General features: G+C 36.8%; 1 pseudogene; it reads left to right on the top strand.

Annotated features, from left to right (window-relative positions):
* The first annotated feature begins 2325 nt into the window (after positions 1-2325).
* Positions 2326-13873, top strand: part of LOC102482993 (putative arginine--tRNA ligase, mitochondrial pseudogene) — a 16704-nt pseudogene continuing 5156 nt past the window's right edge.

Here is a 13873-nt window from a genome sequence, read left to right as displayed (position 1 = left end):
CTTAGGACTTCAGCCTGAATTTTGAGTGAAACAATTCAGTTCCTAATACTAGTGTTATTCATATTCAGGTTGAAATGAAAAGGTGTTAGTAACTCAAATCCATGTTCAGAATAAAGAGTCTCAGTGGAGCTAACTCCCTAGGTAAACATAAAAGCAGTACAAATGTATTTTTTATTTCTTCGTTTATTCCCTCTACCTATAGAAGTACATAATAAAGTAAAGAGAAGTAAAAGGTTGAATGGATACATTAAAACAATACAGGTATTATGTAGGTAAGACACTGATAATATAAATTAAAAAAATGAATAAACCTAGGTTGTTTACTAAATAAACCTAGGTTGTTTAATTGAAGGAAATTTCTTCTTCCTGTAGAAACATTCACTATTACAATAAAAGTAATTGTTGCAACCAATTATGTATTAAATGCTGAATTTCTGTATCTGCCACATTTTTTTTAGAGGTTTTTGCTATAGGGTGCGTGCGCTCGCCAGAAAGACAGAGAGAGACAGAGAGACAGAAAGAGAGAAATCACCCCCCCCCCAGGGGTATGGCCATGCCACAGTCTCTTCCCCTCCATTCACCTCTTGGGATTCTGGGCATGTACACGCACCCGACGTGAGTTCAAGCCACCAGGTCTGGGACTTGAACTGCGGTCGACTACATGGGAGTCCAGCGACATAGCCACTACACTAACTGCTGGTTCCATCTGCCACATTTTAAAAAATGAAATGTAGAACAGAGATATCCTTTAAGGTCCAGTCTTGGTAGCACAAGTGGTAGGGTGCCAAAACACAAGGCTGGGGCCATACAGGAGGCCTGGGTTCAGATCCCAGACCAACCTGAATGGGCTATGTGTGGTGGGTGCACATCCCTGTCATCCTAGCTAACTGGAAGGCTAGGAGAAGACGATGACACCAAGAATGTCAGATGCCTCTCTCTTATTTATTAGAAAAAGAAAGTAAATGTCTTCCCAAATTTTGGTAAAAATGAGAAATCAAGAAGCAAGAGATTTCCTCCCCTACCCTGCTGCAGTGATTATCAATATAATAATGAAGGTAATTTTATCAACTTCATTAGGAAGACAATTAAGCATACTTATTTTTTAAAATTTTCAGATTAATTTCACATTTTTCCCAAAAGTCCCTATTATGATGTGTACATATTTTTTCAACAGAGAATTTATTTTTTCTTTGTTTGTTTTTGCTATGGGGCATGTGCACTCACCAGAAAGACAGAGACTGAGACAGAAAGCAAGAAGTCACCCCCCAGGGGGGATGGCCACATTGCAATCCCTTCTCCTCCATTCTCCTCTCCGGATCTTGGGCACATACACACACGAACCTGGTATGAGTTTAAGCCACCAGGTCCGAGACTCGAACTGCAGTCAACCACATGGGAGTCCGGCGACATAGCCATTACACCAACTGGTGGTCCTGAATTTTACATTTTAAAAAAATCTGTTAGATATTTCTTTCCTTTGTACCTCACACCCACCGTCTACTACCCACTCTCCACTCTTACGACCTCTGATATCTACACTTATCCTCTCCACTATCATATCTTTAGATCTTTCCATTTCTGCCATAGAGTGCAGAATTTAGTACATATTAAATGGGGCTATACAGTGTATGTCTTTCTTTTTTATTTCTTTACATTCCAGTCACTGTGTGTCATTACAGCATACCAAATGAAATTTCCCATCATGAATACATTGCACATTGGTTTAGTCAAAAGTATTATCATACATATTATCAAAGACAATTTTCCATTTTTGAGTCCCTTAAATGTTTTGCTTCTTTCTTTTTCCCCTTGATTTTTATGTCTCACACTCCCCATTTCTCACTATTTCTCACTCTCCTTCCACACTGTATTCAGTAGTCACAGTTGCTTTCCATGCCTTTATATCTTCCAATCTTTCAGTTTCTGCCATAGAGAGCAGACATTCATTAGGTATTGAATAGGGACATGCAATGCCTCTCTTTCATAGTCTGGCTTGCTTCAATTAGCAGTGTATCTTTCAAAGTCTGACTCACTTTACTCAGTATTTAGTCTTCTATATTACCCACTTTTAATTAATCAAGTATATTTAAATTCACACAAACTTGACCTGCTCAGGGATGTGTGAATGTTTCTCTGTCATGGACAAGAAAAGAATGTCTAGTTTTAAAAAAGAAGACAGATTTTGTCTAAGCTCTCATTGGGAGAGAGGGGCCTTTGGAAATGATATCAGACTCCTTTCTGTCAAAGTCCAGAGTATGTCACAAATGTCTACATCCCAGGTGAGAGCCCATACAGTGCAGTGTGTTATCAGGTGCCTGCAGGAATATGCAAGGACCTGCTGAGAATGTTGGCTCATTTCCTAAAACAGGTAAATGTATAAAACGAACCTGGATTGATAAAGAAGAAATCCAAAGCCTAAAAGAATAAATAAAATGCATAAAAGAGATTTATTTATAGTCAGCAGAGAAAGGAAACAATCTTCTAGACTGGACAATTTGACAAAATAATGGTCTCTTTATACCCAGAATTTTTGTCTGGTTGCAGCCAAACTTAATCCATGACAATCCATAAAGATGTCAAGAATGGGCATTCAGGGACCAATGCAATTTAAGCTCTTCCCTAAACCCCATCTTCTAGAGCCTCAAAACACTGAGACAAGAGCCATTTTAAATCTGAGGTGTGTCTTGGCAGGTTTAGGGACCAAGGTGACCAAAGCTATCCTCTAAACCCCATCTTCTAGACCTCTGAAATACTAAAACGGTGTCCTTGAAGTCCTCAATGTTTATTGAACATCCTGTCTTAAGAAAGAAGCATCTTTTTGTAAATATAAACTCAAAATTGCTCTGTGAATACCACATTGCAAAACACAGTAGAGGAGCAATTTTGTCACAGAATGGCCAGAAACCACCACAGAGGCACCAGAAATATGAGAAACCAAGAAAATATTTCTTCCCTAAGGGAAAAAGAACAATCTTTCATCATCCACAGAAACTCATGGAAATATCTGATATAGAATTCAGTATATTCATAGTGACAAAACTAAATGAGATGCAAGAACTGAGAGACAATGAACACCAGAAGATGCAGGAGAAAAGAGACGAGTTCCAGGAGGTGAGAAAGTTCTTGCATGGGACCAGCAGTTGGTGTAATGGCTACGTCTCTGGACTCCCATGTAGTCAACCGCAGTTTGAGTCCTGGACCCAGTGGCTTAAACTCACTCCGGGTGCATGTGCGTGCATGCCCAAGATCCTCGGAAGAGAATGGAGTAGAAAGGATTGCAGCATGGCATTCCCACCAGGGGGATAATTTCTCGTTTTCTGTCTCTCTACCTCTGTCTGTCTTTCTGGCACATGCAAGTGCCCTATAGCAAAAACCCCTCAAAAAGAAAAAAGAAAAAAGAAAATTCTTGGATGATCTGAAAGGGGAAATATACACCATAAAAAAATAAATAAAAATGGAGCTGTTAGAGATGAAGGCTGCAATACAGGAAATCAAAACCTCCTTCGAAAGTATTAAAAGCAGATTAGTCCATGCAGAAGATCAGATATCGGGTGTTCAAGACAAAACCTCTGACCTAGAAAAAATAACCAAAGTAACTGATAAAATAACAAAAAAATGAGAATAGTACATGAGAAATACTAGATACCATTAAAAGCCCAAACATCTGGATAATCAGTATCCCAGAGGTGAAGAAACTAATAAAGGCATTGATAATCTATTCTATGAAATTCTGGAAGAAATCTCCAAATCTAGAGAGGAATTCATATATCCAGAACAAAGAAATACAAAGGAACCCTGCTAGAATCAACCCAAGAAGACCTTCTTCAAGGCACATCATAGCCAGATTGGCCAGACACAGACAAAGACAAAATACTAAAATTGGCAAGAGAGAAACGTCAGGTTATTTATAACATCAGGCTAATCTCAGACCTCACATCACAAACAATGCAAGCAAGGAAAGAATGGGAAAATATATTCAAAGCGTTAGGTTAAAAACAATTTTGACCAAGAATTCTATACCCAGCAAGATTATTCTTCATATGGGAAGAAAAGGTAAAAAACACGCTCAGATAAACAAAACCTAAAAGAATTTACCAACACCAGACCAGCTCATCAAGAAGTTCTCAAAGGAGTATTTTACCAGGAAAACTAAATACGCACATACAGAACTAAGAGAACAAAAAGCAACCAAGAAAATGACCAACTTAATGCCAGGGACAAGAAATATCAATAATAACCTTGAATGTGAACTTCCAGGGTTTAAACACAAAGATCAGACCCCAGTAACACTGCAGAAAAGAGATTAATTACTTAAAACTGAACTGGTGAAATAGAATTTTATGACTTTTGAGTAAAACATTATTGATTCTTTTTACTATGCTTTGCTTTTGCAATTTAAGGATTTTACCTTCTTTCAAGTTGTTGATAGGTTCAGCAATATGTTATTCTTTATGTCTTTAAATGAAAACAAGTTTTTCTCCCTTACTGATCCCTCTGAAACTGGGAAATAATTGGGAGTATTCTTATTTGTGGCAGATTGGTTATTTGTATAAGTTCAATAATATTTATTGCATTGAATCAGAAATTGAAAATACTTGTTGTTGGACAGGACTTTGACTGGAATGTTATAACTGAAAATTAAACCAAAAAACTATGGAACCAAGGTGGATCTCAAGTAAGCCAACAGGTCTTAAAAGGATGGCCTGGCACCATAAAGAGTTCTGCCTGACAGAGAGGATTACAGAGCTATATGAAAGAATTCGTACCATAAAATAACTGAATTTTTCCAGCCCAGCATTGTAATCAGTAGAGATTACAAAAGAGCAGCCACAACCAGAGGATTACCTTGAGGAGGACTTTGAAGGAAGAAAGAGATTGCTCTTTACTAGCAGATGGTATATCACAGAATACTAGGTAGGCAGGGCTGAATTGAGAAGGTTTATGTGTGAACTGTGTGCTGGGGTTTGCTTTGCAACAGTTTGCATAGTCGACATGTAAATATTTTCTCAAAAATATTTTAAAACATACTGTTTCTGTTGTTATAGAGTCACAAACAAAATTATAAAAACTATTTTGAACATTATCTTTAAAATTCAGTTTTTTGAAATTTTGAAAGTTGTTTATTAACTGTCAAGAACTATAGAGTATGAGCAAACATTTATTAATATATAAAGTAAATATTTGTGAGAAATTGTAAAAATAAATAAATGAATGATTAAAAAAGATGTCAAGAATGTCATTTCTTTATCAAAAGGACATATTTATGCAAATAAATCATCTCTGTAAGGGATTCACTATTTTGGGAAGAAGAATAGCATCTACTTTCATTCCAGGTGTCCAGACTGATGTACCAGTAGAAGGAATGAACATTATGGTAATTGTTTCTTTCATGTGATTGAAAACTTTATCAACTACTTTACTTAATTAAAACACTTAAAATCATTTCTCTAACTTTTAAGAAAATAAGAACAATTCTAACCCAAACAATCAAGTCCCTCCTGATGTCAGAATGCAGACAAAAATTAATTTGGAAAGTTGTTTATGAATTATCAGGAACTATGGAGTAGGAGCAAAAATTTTTTTGATATGTAAAGTAAATGTTTGTGGGAAAATGTAAAAATAAATAAATAAATGAAAAAGAAAAAAATTGAGTCTTAATTAAGAAAAGGAGCTGCTTTTTAAACTCAAATGCAGATTTGAAAAATAGGGTGTTAATAAAGCCAATCACTTTGTTCTAAAACTATGGTTTAATTTACTTCATGATTCCTCAAATAAAATAACTTGGACATCTGAGAAATCACCACTTTAAATGAGGAGTTCTGACAGCTCACAAATAGACTCAGTTGAGATGTAGGTTTGGTTATTCTACAAGTGAACTGTTCACAGAGACCAAGGTGAACTTCTTAGAGTTAGCCTATCTGGGCTCCGTTTACCTCCATTTGAGCCCTGCAATACTTGAGCAGATCCAGGAGGAAAGTACTGTTTCCTGCCACGGAGGATTCATTTCAGGGAGTTTCAATTTGCAGTTAGACTATCACTGGATAAACATAATGCAGTAGATAAATAACTTGTTTTTAATTAAATATAGACAGGAAAACAAATAAAAATCCGCTATAGTCACTTCTTCAAAGCTGCTGGCAGGATTTATTTCCAATGGCAAATGGAAATGACATGAATCTAATCCACTGTGAAAACATAACAAAGTGTCCAGGTATGCCATCCATGCTCTTGGCAGTAGTGCTTCCTATTCCTCATTCTACTTCGAAGTACAGGCCCTGATCCATGAAGAACAGAATTGAATAGAGTGCAGGCTCTGTCCTGTCCCTCTGTAGCAAAGCGGATTGTGAAATTCCATTTCAGATAAGCATGGATGATCTCAGTGGTTTTCCTTTTTTTGGAGAGTTGTTTTTTTTTTTTTTTTTGCTATAAGGCGCATGCACTCGCCAGAAAGACAGAGAGACAGAGAGGCAGAAACCTAAAAATCACCCCCCAGGGGGCATGGCCATGCCACAATCCCTTCTCCTCCATTCTCCTCTCAGGATCTTGGGCACGCACGCACTCGTGCCCGACGTGAGTTTAAGCCACCAGGTCCGAGACTAGAACCGCGGTCGACTACACAGGAGTTCAACAATATAGCCATTACACTAACTACTGGTCCCAAACACTGTTTTTCCTTTAAGAACATACACTTTTTCTTTTCATTAGTCAATTTTAGAAATTTTTAACATGGCTTTTATTTGGAAGCAGGAAAATGAGTGATCTACTGAAAATTTCGAAAAAATAAAACAGGAATTTTATGAATCGTTCATAGTTAAAAGGGAATTTTCTGTTTATTTTTTATATTTTAAATTGAAGTTAAACGAAGCTTACTGCTACTTTTTCTAATATACTTATTGATTTTTAACACTTCTCTACTGTGGATGGCAACTTCTAATTATTATCTCTAAAAATAAAAACTCCTCAAAATGCGTTCTTTGTAAGAGATAAATTAGCGAATTGCTATTCTCAGAGGTGACATAGCATTTAGTTTTTTCAAATACAGAGAATAGTGAAATGGACACTTGAATGTAAAGAGGAAAATATGTATCCTATAATCTTCATTCTATCAAAAGTTCTGTGAACAGTGTCTCAATACTATACACCTCAACTCTCAAGAGGCTAACTCCTCATTTATTTTCCTTTCAACAAGACTGGAGTGGTAGAGCAGATGGTAAAAAAAATAAAATAAGATAAACCAAATCATATTTTGTTAGACTAGGATGTACATGAGTGTGAGTCTACCAATATCAGGTTATCATGATCTTAAAGGAAAGATGGTAGCTTTCAGCATGAACATTGATAATCCATCTCAAATACAAACTTTTCAGGTCGTTGAACTTCTTTACTCCATACAACTTGTTCAGGCACTTTCTCCCAGATCACACCATTACCAACAATTAAGACTTTCAGTTAATCTATTGATCCTAATCTATTGTCCCTGAGCCTCACCCATCTAACCATTTACTTCTCTCCTCATCCTACTGAGGTTATGTAAATTCTATGCAGATTTTTTTGTATACACTTATAACTTCCTTTACTTTCTCTGTATTGGTAATTCTGGTTATGTTCAAGTCTCCAAGTGAACTAGTTTCATTTTTCATTCATACTTCTGAGCCCAGGAGGGTCCTCACTATTACAAGATTTCTCTACTACTACATGTTGCCATTAAAACTAGATTCATACCTATCCATGAAACAGGTATCCTCATAAAATAATATGCTTCAATTTGATAAAATTTCTTTTGTATTTGTTAAATATAGTTCAAATAACCCAGTGGATAAATAGCATTACTCTTGATTAATGCAGTACAAAAATAAGTAAATAAAAACAATAGCCACTTTTAAAAAGTTGTTGGTAGTATTTAAGTCCAACATAAAATGGAATTTCGTCCTGGAATGAGGCCAGGAGGTGACACACTAGTAAAGCAACTGGACCCACCGTGGACAAGATCTTGTGTTCACATCCCATGGCCTCCCTGAGCACACAAGACACGCATACACCTGCCCTTGATCTGAGATGGATGAAACTGCAAGAGGGTCATGCTGTGAGGACTCTGATGGGAGTACCTGCCTCTCTGTCTCTCTTCCTTAAAAGAAGGAAAAGTCAGAAAAATTACATGAAAACTACAAATTCTATGTCAATAATATTTTCTGCTATAGTTTTTGGTATTTCAGAGTTCTGTCACTTTATCTTTGTCAACTTATTAATCCTCTCTGTGAGATGACACAATCACACCTTCTCTTATTTATTCCCCAATAGTTTCTTCCATATTCTCACTTCCATTAGTTCATGAGGAAAATAGGAATAATCTATCAATAGAAAAGGCTTCCTCATGCTGCCTCTGCCACACTTTCTGCATTTTCTGTCCTCATGTTGCACCAGTGTGTGTGCTTTACTCCACATGTGTGTGGACAAATCACAGATGACTCTGTCCAACCCCATGATTTTCACCTGGACACCAGACATCATCACCCATCCTGACCTATGAAGGACATCACTCCAGAAGTTCTCCTCTACTAGAACATCTATTTTTCCCTCTCCATTGACTCATTTCAGTTAACATAATAACAAAAATGGTAAGCATTTTTGCTTTATTGTAGACATTGCTGCACACTAATTTAATCATTATATCAATTCACTGAACAATGCAATTTTATTACCATCCATTTTTTCCAGATGAGAAACCTAGATGACAAAGAAGGTAAGAAGCTTGCCTAGGAGCAGAGATATTAAGTTTCATGGAAGTGATTGCTAACTTTTGTCCTGCTGCCAACATAACTACTCACTTCACATACTATAGTCAGGTGGAAAAACGTTTCCTATGAGAAACTAAAATTAAAGGAGTCACCTTGATTGTTTCTTGTACTCATGATAATAACTCCTGAATATTTTCCTTGAATAGGCTTTCTAATAAAAACAATTTTATTATTAATTCTTGAAACACTGATATTTGGAGAATATGAATATGATAATCATTTGAAAATATTGTTCTTGTGTTTTCCATTTGGCAAATATTTTCATCTAAAATATGGCTCTTTCACATTCTTTGAAAGTATTTTTTTTCCTAAATGCATTAGAGTCTTCTCAATAGTCATACCTATAAATTATAGGTTCCAATAAATTGTAATCTACCTGTGTTTTGTCATCAAAGTCAATATAAATATGCAATCTGATGGCAAATGTTGTCTGGACCGGGGCCAGCTGAGCCCTCAGCTCAAGTTCACTTGGCTCCTCAGAATCTCATTCATGAAAATCAAGTCTTTGACTTTTCTCACTAGATCTGTGTTATGGACAATTGTGGCCCTGGTGACCACAGAAGTGAGATCAGATTTTGTGTTATGTAGTTGACGTGCCATTTGTCATAAACTGAGTCTCCGTCAAGTAGCAGCTGACAAGAAATCCAGAATATGTTTCCTCCTTAGTCTTTATGTAATTGGTGTATCTATGTTTATCAGAGATTCTAATATTTCCTGACATGAGTTTCAAGCATCAAAATATTTCTCATTGTGTTTTTAACCACTGGTGGAATCCCTTCTACATAGTTACATGGTTTGTGTTTGTACCATTATCAATTCTTCTATCAAAGAAAGTTTTTGAAAGGAAGAAACCAAATCTCTACCATGCAATGTTCAATTTTTGTCAGTTGTTATGCAAACAGGTCCAATGATGGAATGACCTCAAATTAATGTTTTTTTTTTTTCAGGACTCTTTAAATAAAGCTAAAGAAAGGAGATTATTATTTTAAAGAAAACAGAAGAGAAAATTTAAAACCTTGTGCTGATAAACTTTTCAGAAATTACAAATTACTTAAAATTTCAACAATGATGTTTCTCCAAAGACATAATGGGTTTAATTTAGGTCTTTGTTTCCTTCAGTAACTGATAACTCTAATAGATACCAGAACCTTCATTTCTACTTTATCGAAAGTGACTTCTCTAACTGGGAAAGTAATTAATAAAACTTCATAAATCCAAAATATATATGAAATATAGAAGGTGGCTGTGTGAGTCAAGTCTTGTGTGACTAACTTTGAGGTTTGAGTCCTGGATACCCTTGGTTGAAAAGCTCTTCGAGCACATGTGCACATGTGCCTGAAATCCATCAAAGGAAGAAGAAATCAAGAAGGGATTGTGGTGTGGCCATTCCCCATAAGGAGTGCTTTCTCACTCTCCCTTTTTCTCTCTCTTTGTCTTTCGCCAGCAAGAGTATGTGCTCTCTGACACATGAAAGGGGGGAGGAGAGAGAGAGAGATTTAGAAAATTAATCTATACCTACTGTCTAAATACAAAATGAAATAATAAAACAAATTGTAAAATGTCTGAAACAGGACTGGTTCTTCTGGCTATCATGGAGTAAATGAAGCCGTATTCAGCCTCTTGTCACAAAACAAAGCAAAACAAACAATTAAAAAAAACACAGGAAAATGTAGATAAAATACATAGAGAACTCTTCATTAAGAACAAAGCATCTGGAGTCTCAGAGAAGGGTTACAAATGAGATGAGATGAGCCTCAGGACTGCCCTGGTTCTCAGCCTTAATAGTTTCTAAATGATGGGAGAAGTGTGTGAAATCTAAAGCAATCAGAATACAACAGCCTTTCAGTGGTGAGGAGACAAAAATCAAAATGCACAAAGATAAGCAGAACAGCCATTTATGAGGCAGACTATGAAAGAAGAGAGAGCTACCTAGAGAAAGAACTCCAGAAATTTGCAGTGTATAACTTTGAATTTTTGAAGTTGTAATGGCCAAAGTTTTACGAATTTGATAAAAAGTAGAGACTAAACTGTATTCGATTGCTAGAGCTTCTGTTAGAAAATAACACCAATCAGCGGTTTAGAAAACATGCAGTTATCATCTCACATCGGGAGTCTGGAAATCAGAGGTCAGGGCGTGGGCAGGATTGGATCCATCTGAGTTCTCTGAGGGAAAATTTATTTATACCTGACTCCTACTTCTGGTATATCTTGACATTCTATAGCTTTGCTTGCATCACCCCAATCTCTACCTTTAATTTCACATGGCCTTCTCCTTATTTGTGTTTTGTGTTCAGCTTTCTCTTTTTTTATAAGGACATCAATCTAAGAAGCACAATTCCTATTTAACATAGACATCAGACCTATTTAACATAGACATCAGAAAATCTGCAGTAAGAAGCATCATAGTTAAATTGCTAAAAAAGGGTAGTTTTTGTAAAAAATTAGCCAGAGTGAAGGAACACAAAATTAAGAGATAAAGGTAGAGTATTTTATATAAATATTTTTAAAGTCTTTGCCATAGGATGTGTGTGCTTGCCAGAAAGACAGTGAGAGGGCCAGTGAGAAATCATCTCCTTTCCCTGGGAGGATGGCCACACCACGATCTCTTCCATTTTCCTCCTGAGATTTTGGGCACAAGTGCACATGCACCTGGAGTGATTTTTCAAGCCAATAGATCCAGGACTTGAGCTGCTGTCGGCCACATGGGAGTCCAGCTCCTTAACCATCACATCACCTGCTACTCCCATATTTCATAATTCTTATCACAATCTGTGGAAGGCAGGAGATATAAAGATGAAATTGTTAGTTATGAAAATTTTAAAAATAACAGCCTAGAATTTAATATTCATTAGAAATAATCACCCTTAGAAAACAATGGACAAGAGGGAAAAGTGAAATAATGATATTGCAAAGATCTTATAATATGTAGAAAGTGGCATAATATAATTTTGAATTGTTTATAGTAATTTAAAAATTCTTGTTGAAATTTCTACAGACACCACTAAAAACTATTTTTTAAATAGAAGTATCGTAGGCCAGGTCTGTGGCCTGGAGGTTAAGGCAGAAAGATACTATGTGGTCAACCACACAGTTTGAGTATGAGGATCAGTAGCCTTAGAAACACTCCAGGCACATGTGTGTGCATGCACAAAATTCTCAAAGGAGGGAGAGATGGAGAAGAAGGGATTTTGGCAAGAACATTCTGTCTGGGGGATCTTTTTCCTCTCTCTCTCTCGCTCTCTCTCTCTGTCTCTTTCTGATGACAAGTACCCTATAGCAAAATTTATATGTATGTATATATATATATATATATACACACACACACACACATATATATATATATATACACACACACACACACACACACACACACACACACACATATATAATAGAAGTATACCTTAAAAGCCAACAGTGGGAAGAGAATGTGATGATATAGTCAAGGAATAAAAACTTAAAGCAAGGAAAAAGGAGAAAATAAATGGTACAAACAGAAAATAAATACAAAATGGTAAAATTAAACAAAACTTATGATGTCACAATAAAAAGAAATGCTCTGTAGCCCCGCTGAGAATCCTGCGAACACACTGTGCACCCCAGGCTAGGACCACGCAGAAGTTTGTGTTCTATTCCCAGTCCAACCTAAAAGCCTGCACAGTGACATTCAGTTACAGTCCCAGCATTTGAGAAGTTAACACAGAAAGACTGGCTTGAGCAACATAGTAAGACCCTATCTAAAAAGTAAAAGTAAAAGTAAATCCATCAATCAATCAATCAACCAATCAATCCAGGTGTGGAGATGTGAAGTACTCCCAGCTGGGAGGCTGAGGCAAGAGGTGGAATGACAGCATAAAACTCTCTTAAAAATATAAAATATAAATGGTCTAAAGGACCCAAGCAAAACACTGTGATCATTCAATCAGATAAAATGCAAGTCTTAGGACCAGTAGATGGTATAATGGTTACATTGTGGACTCCCACCTAGTCAACCACAGTTTGAGTCCTGGACCTGGTAGTTTAAAACTCACACTGGGGACATGTGAGTGCATCCCAAAAATCCTGAGAGAAGAATGAAGGAGAAGAGGTTGCAGTATGGCCATCTCCTCTGGGGATTGATTTCTCACTTCCTGTCTCTCTGTCTCTTCAGTGAGCACAGACATCCTATAGCAAAAATCTCTCTCTCAAAAAAAAGAAAAATGCAAGTCTCAAGAGCCAGCAGGTCGCATCGTGGTTAAGGAACTGGACTCCTACATCCCACTTGTTTGAGTCCTGTACCCAGTGGCTTGAAAATCACATTGGGCACATGTGCATGTGTGCCCGAAATTCTGAAAGGAAAGTGGAGGAGAAGGGATTGTGGCATGGCCATCCCCCTGGGGAGTGATTTCTCACTTTCACTTTCACTGTTTCTCTCTGGTGAGTGCACACAGTCTATGGGAAAAACCTTAACAACAACAACAAAAAGAAGTCTTAACTTTGTGTTATATAAAAATTAAAGTTTAGCTTTTGCTGAATTATTCATTTAATTTCATTATTATTATTATTATTCAATTTGACCAGAGATACACACAGAAAGAAAGAAAGAGAGAGAGAAAGCCACCAGGTCCGGAACTTGAACTGCAATCAGTCATGTGAGAGTCGAGTGCCTTAACCACCATGCCACCTGCCGACCTCTCAAATTTTAAATAGAAAGATACAGATAAAAATAAAAAACATGGAATAAACTTTACCCTAGATAAACTAAACAGAAACCTGGAGATATTATATTAATAATATATTAAGTTGACTTCAGAATAAAAAAATGACCAAAGATAAAGAGAGTTATTGTGTAATGATGTCATTATTCCTCACAAAAAATACAACCTTAAAGATACAAGATTCCGGGGACCAGCAGTTAGCGTAATGGCTATGTCGCTGGACTCCCACGTAGTCAACCGTGGTTCAAGTCCCGTACCCGGTGGCTTAAAACTCATGCCGGGTGCATGTGCGTGCGTGCCCAAGATCCTGACAGGAGAATGGAGGAGAAGGGATTGCGGCGTGGCCATCCCCCCTGGGGGGGGGATTTCTTGCTTTCTGTCTCT

Source organism: Tupaia chinensis, unplaced genomic scaffold (genome assembly GCF_000334495.1).
Source record: "Tupaia chinensis unplaced genomic scaffold, TupChi_1.0 Scaffold000014_1, whole genome shotgun sequence".
Lineage (NCBI taxonomy): Eukaryota > Metazoa > Chordata > Mammalia > Scandentia > Tupaiidae > Tupaia > Tupaia belangeri.
Note: the sequence above shows the minus strand (reverse complement) of the source record. Positions and strands in the feature narration are given on the sequence as shown.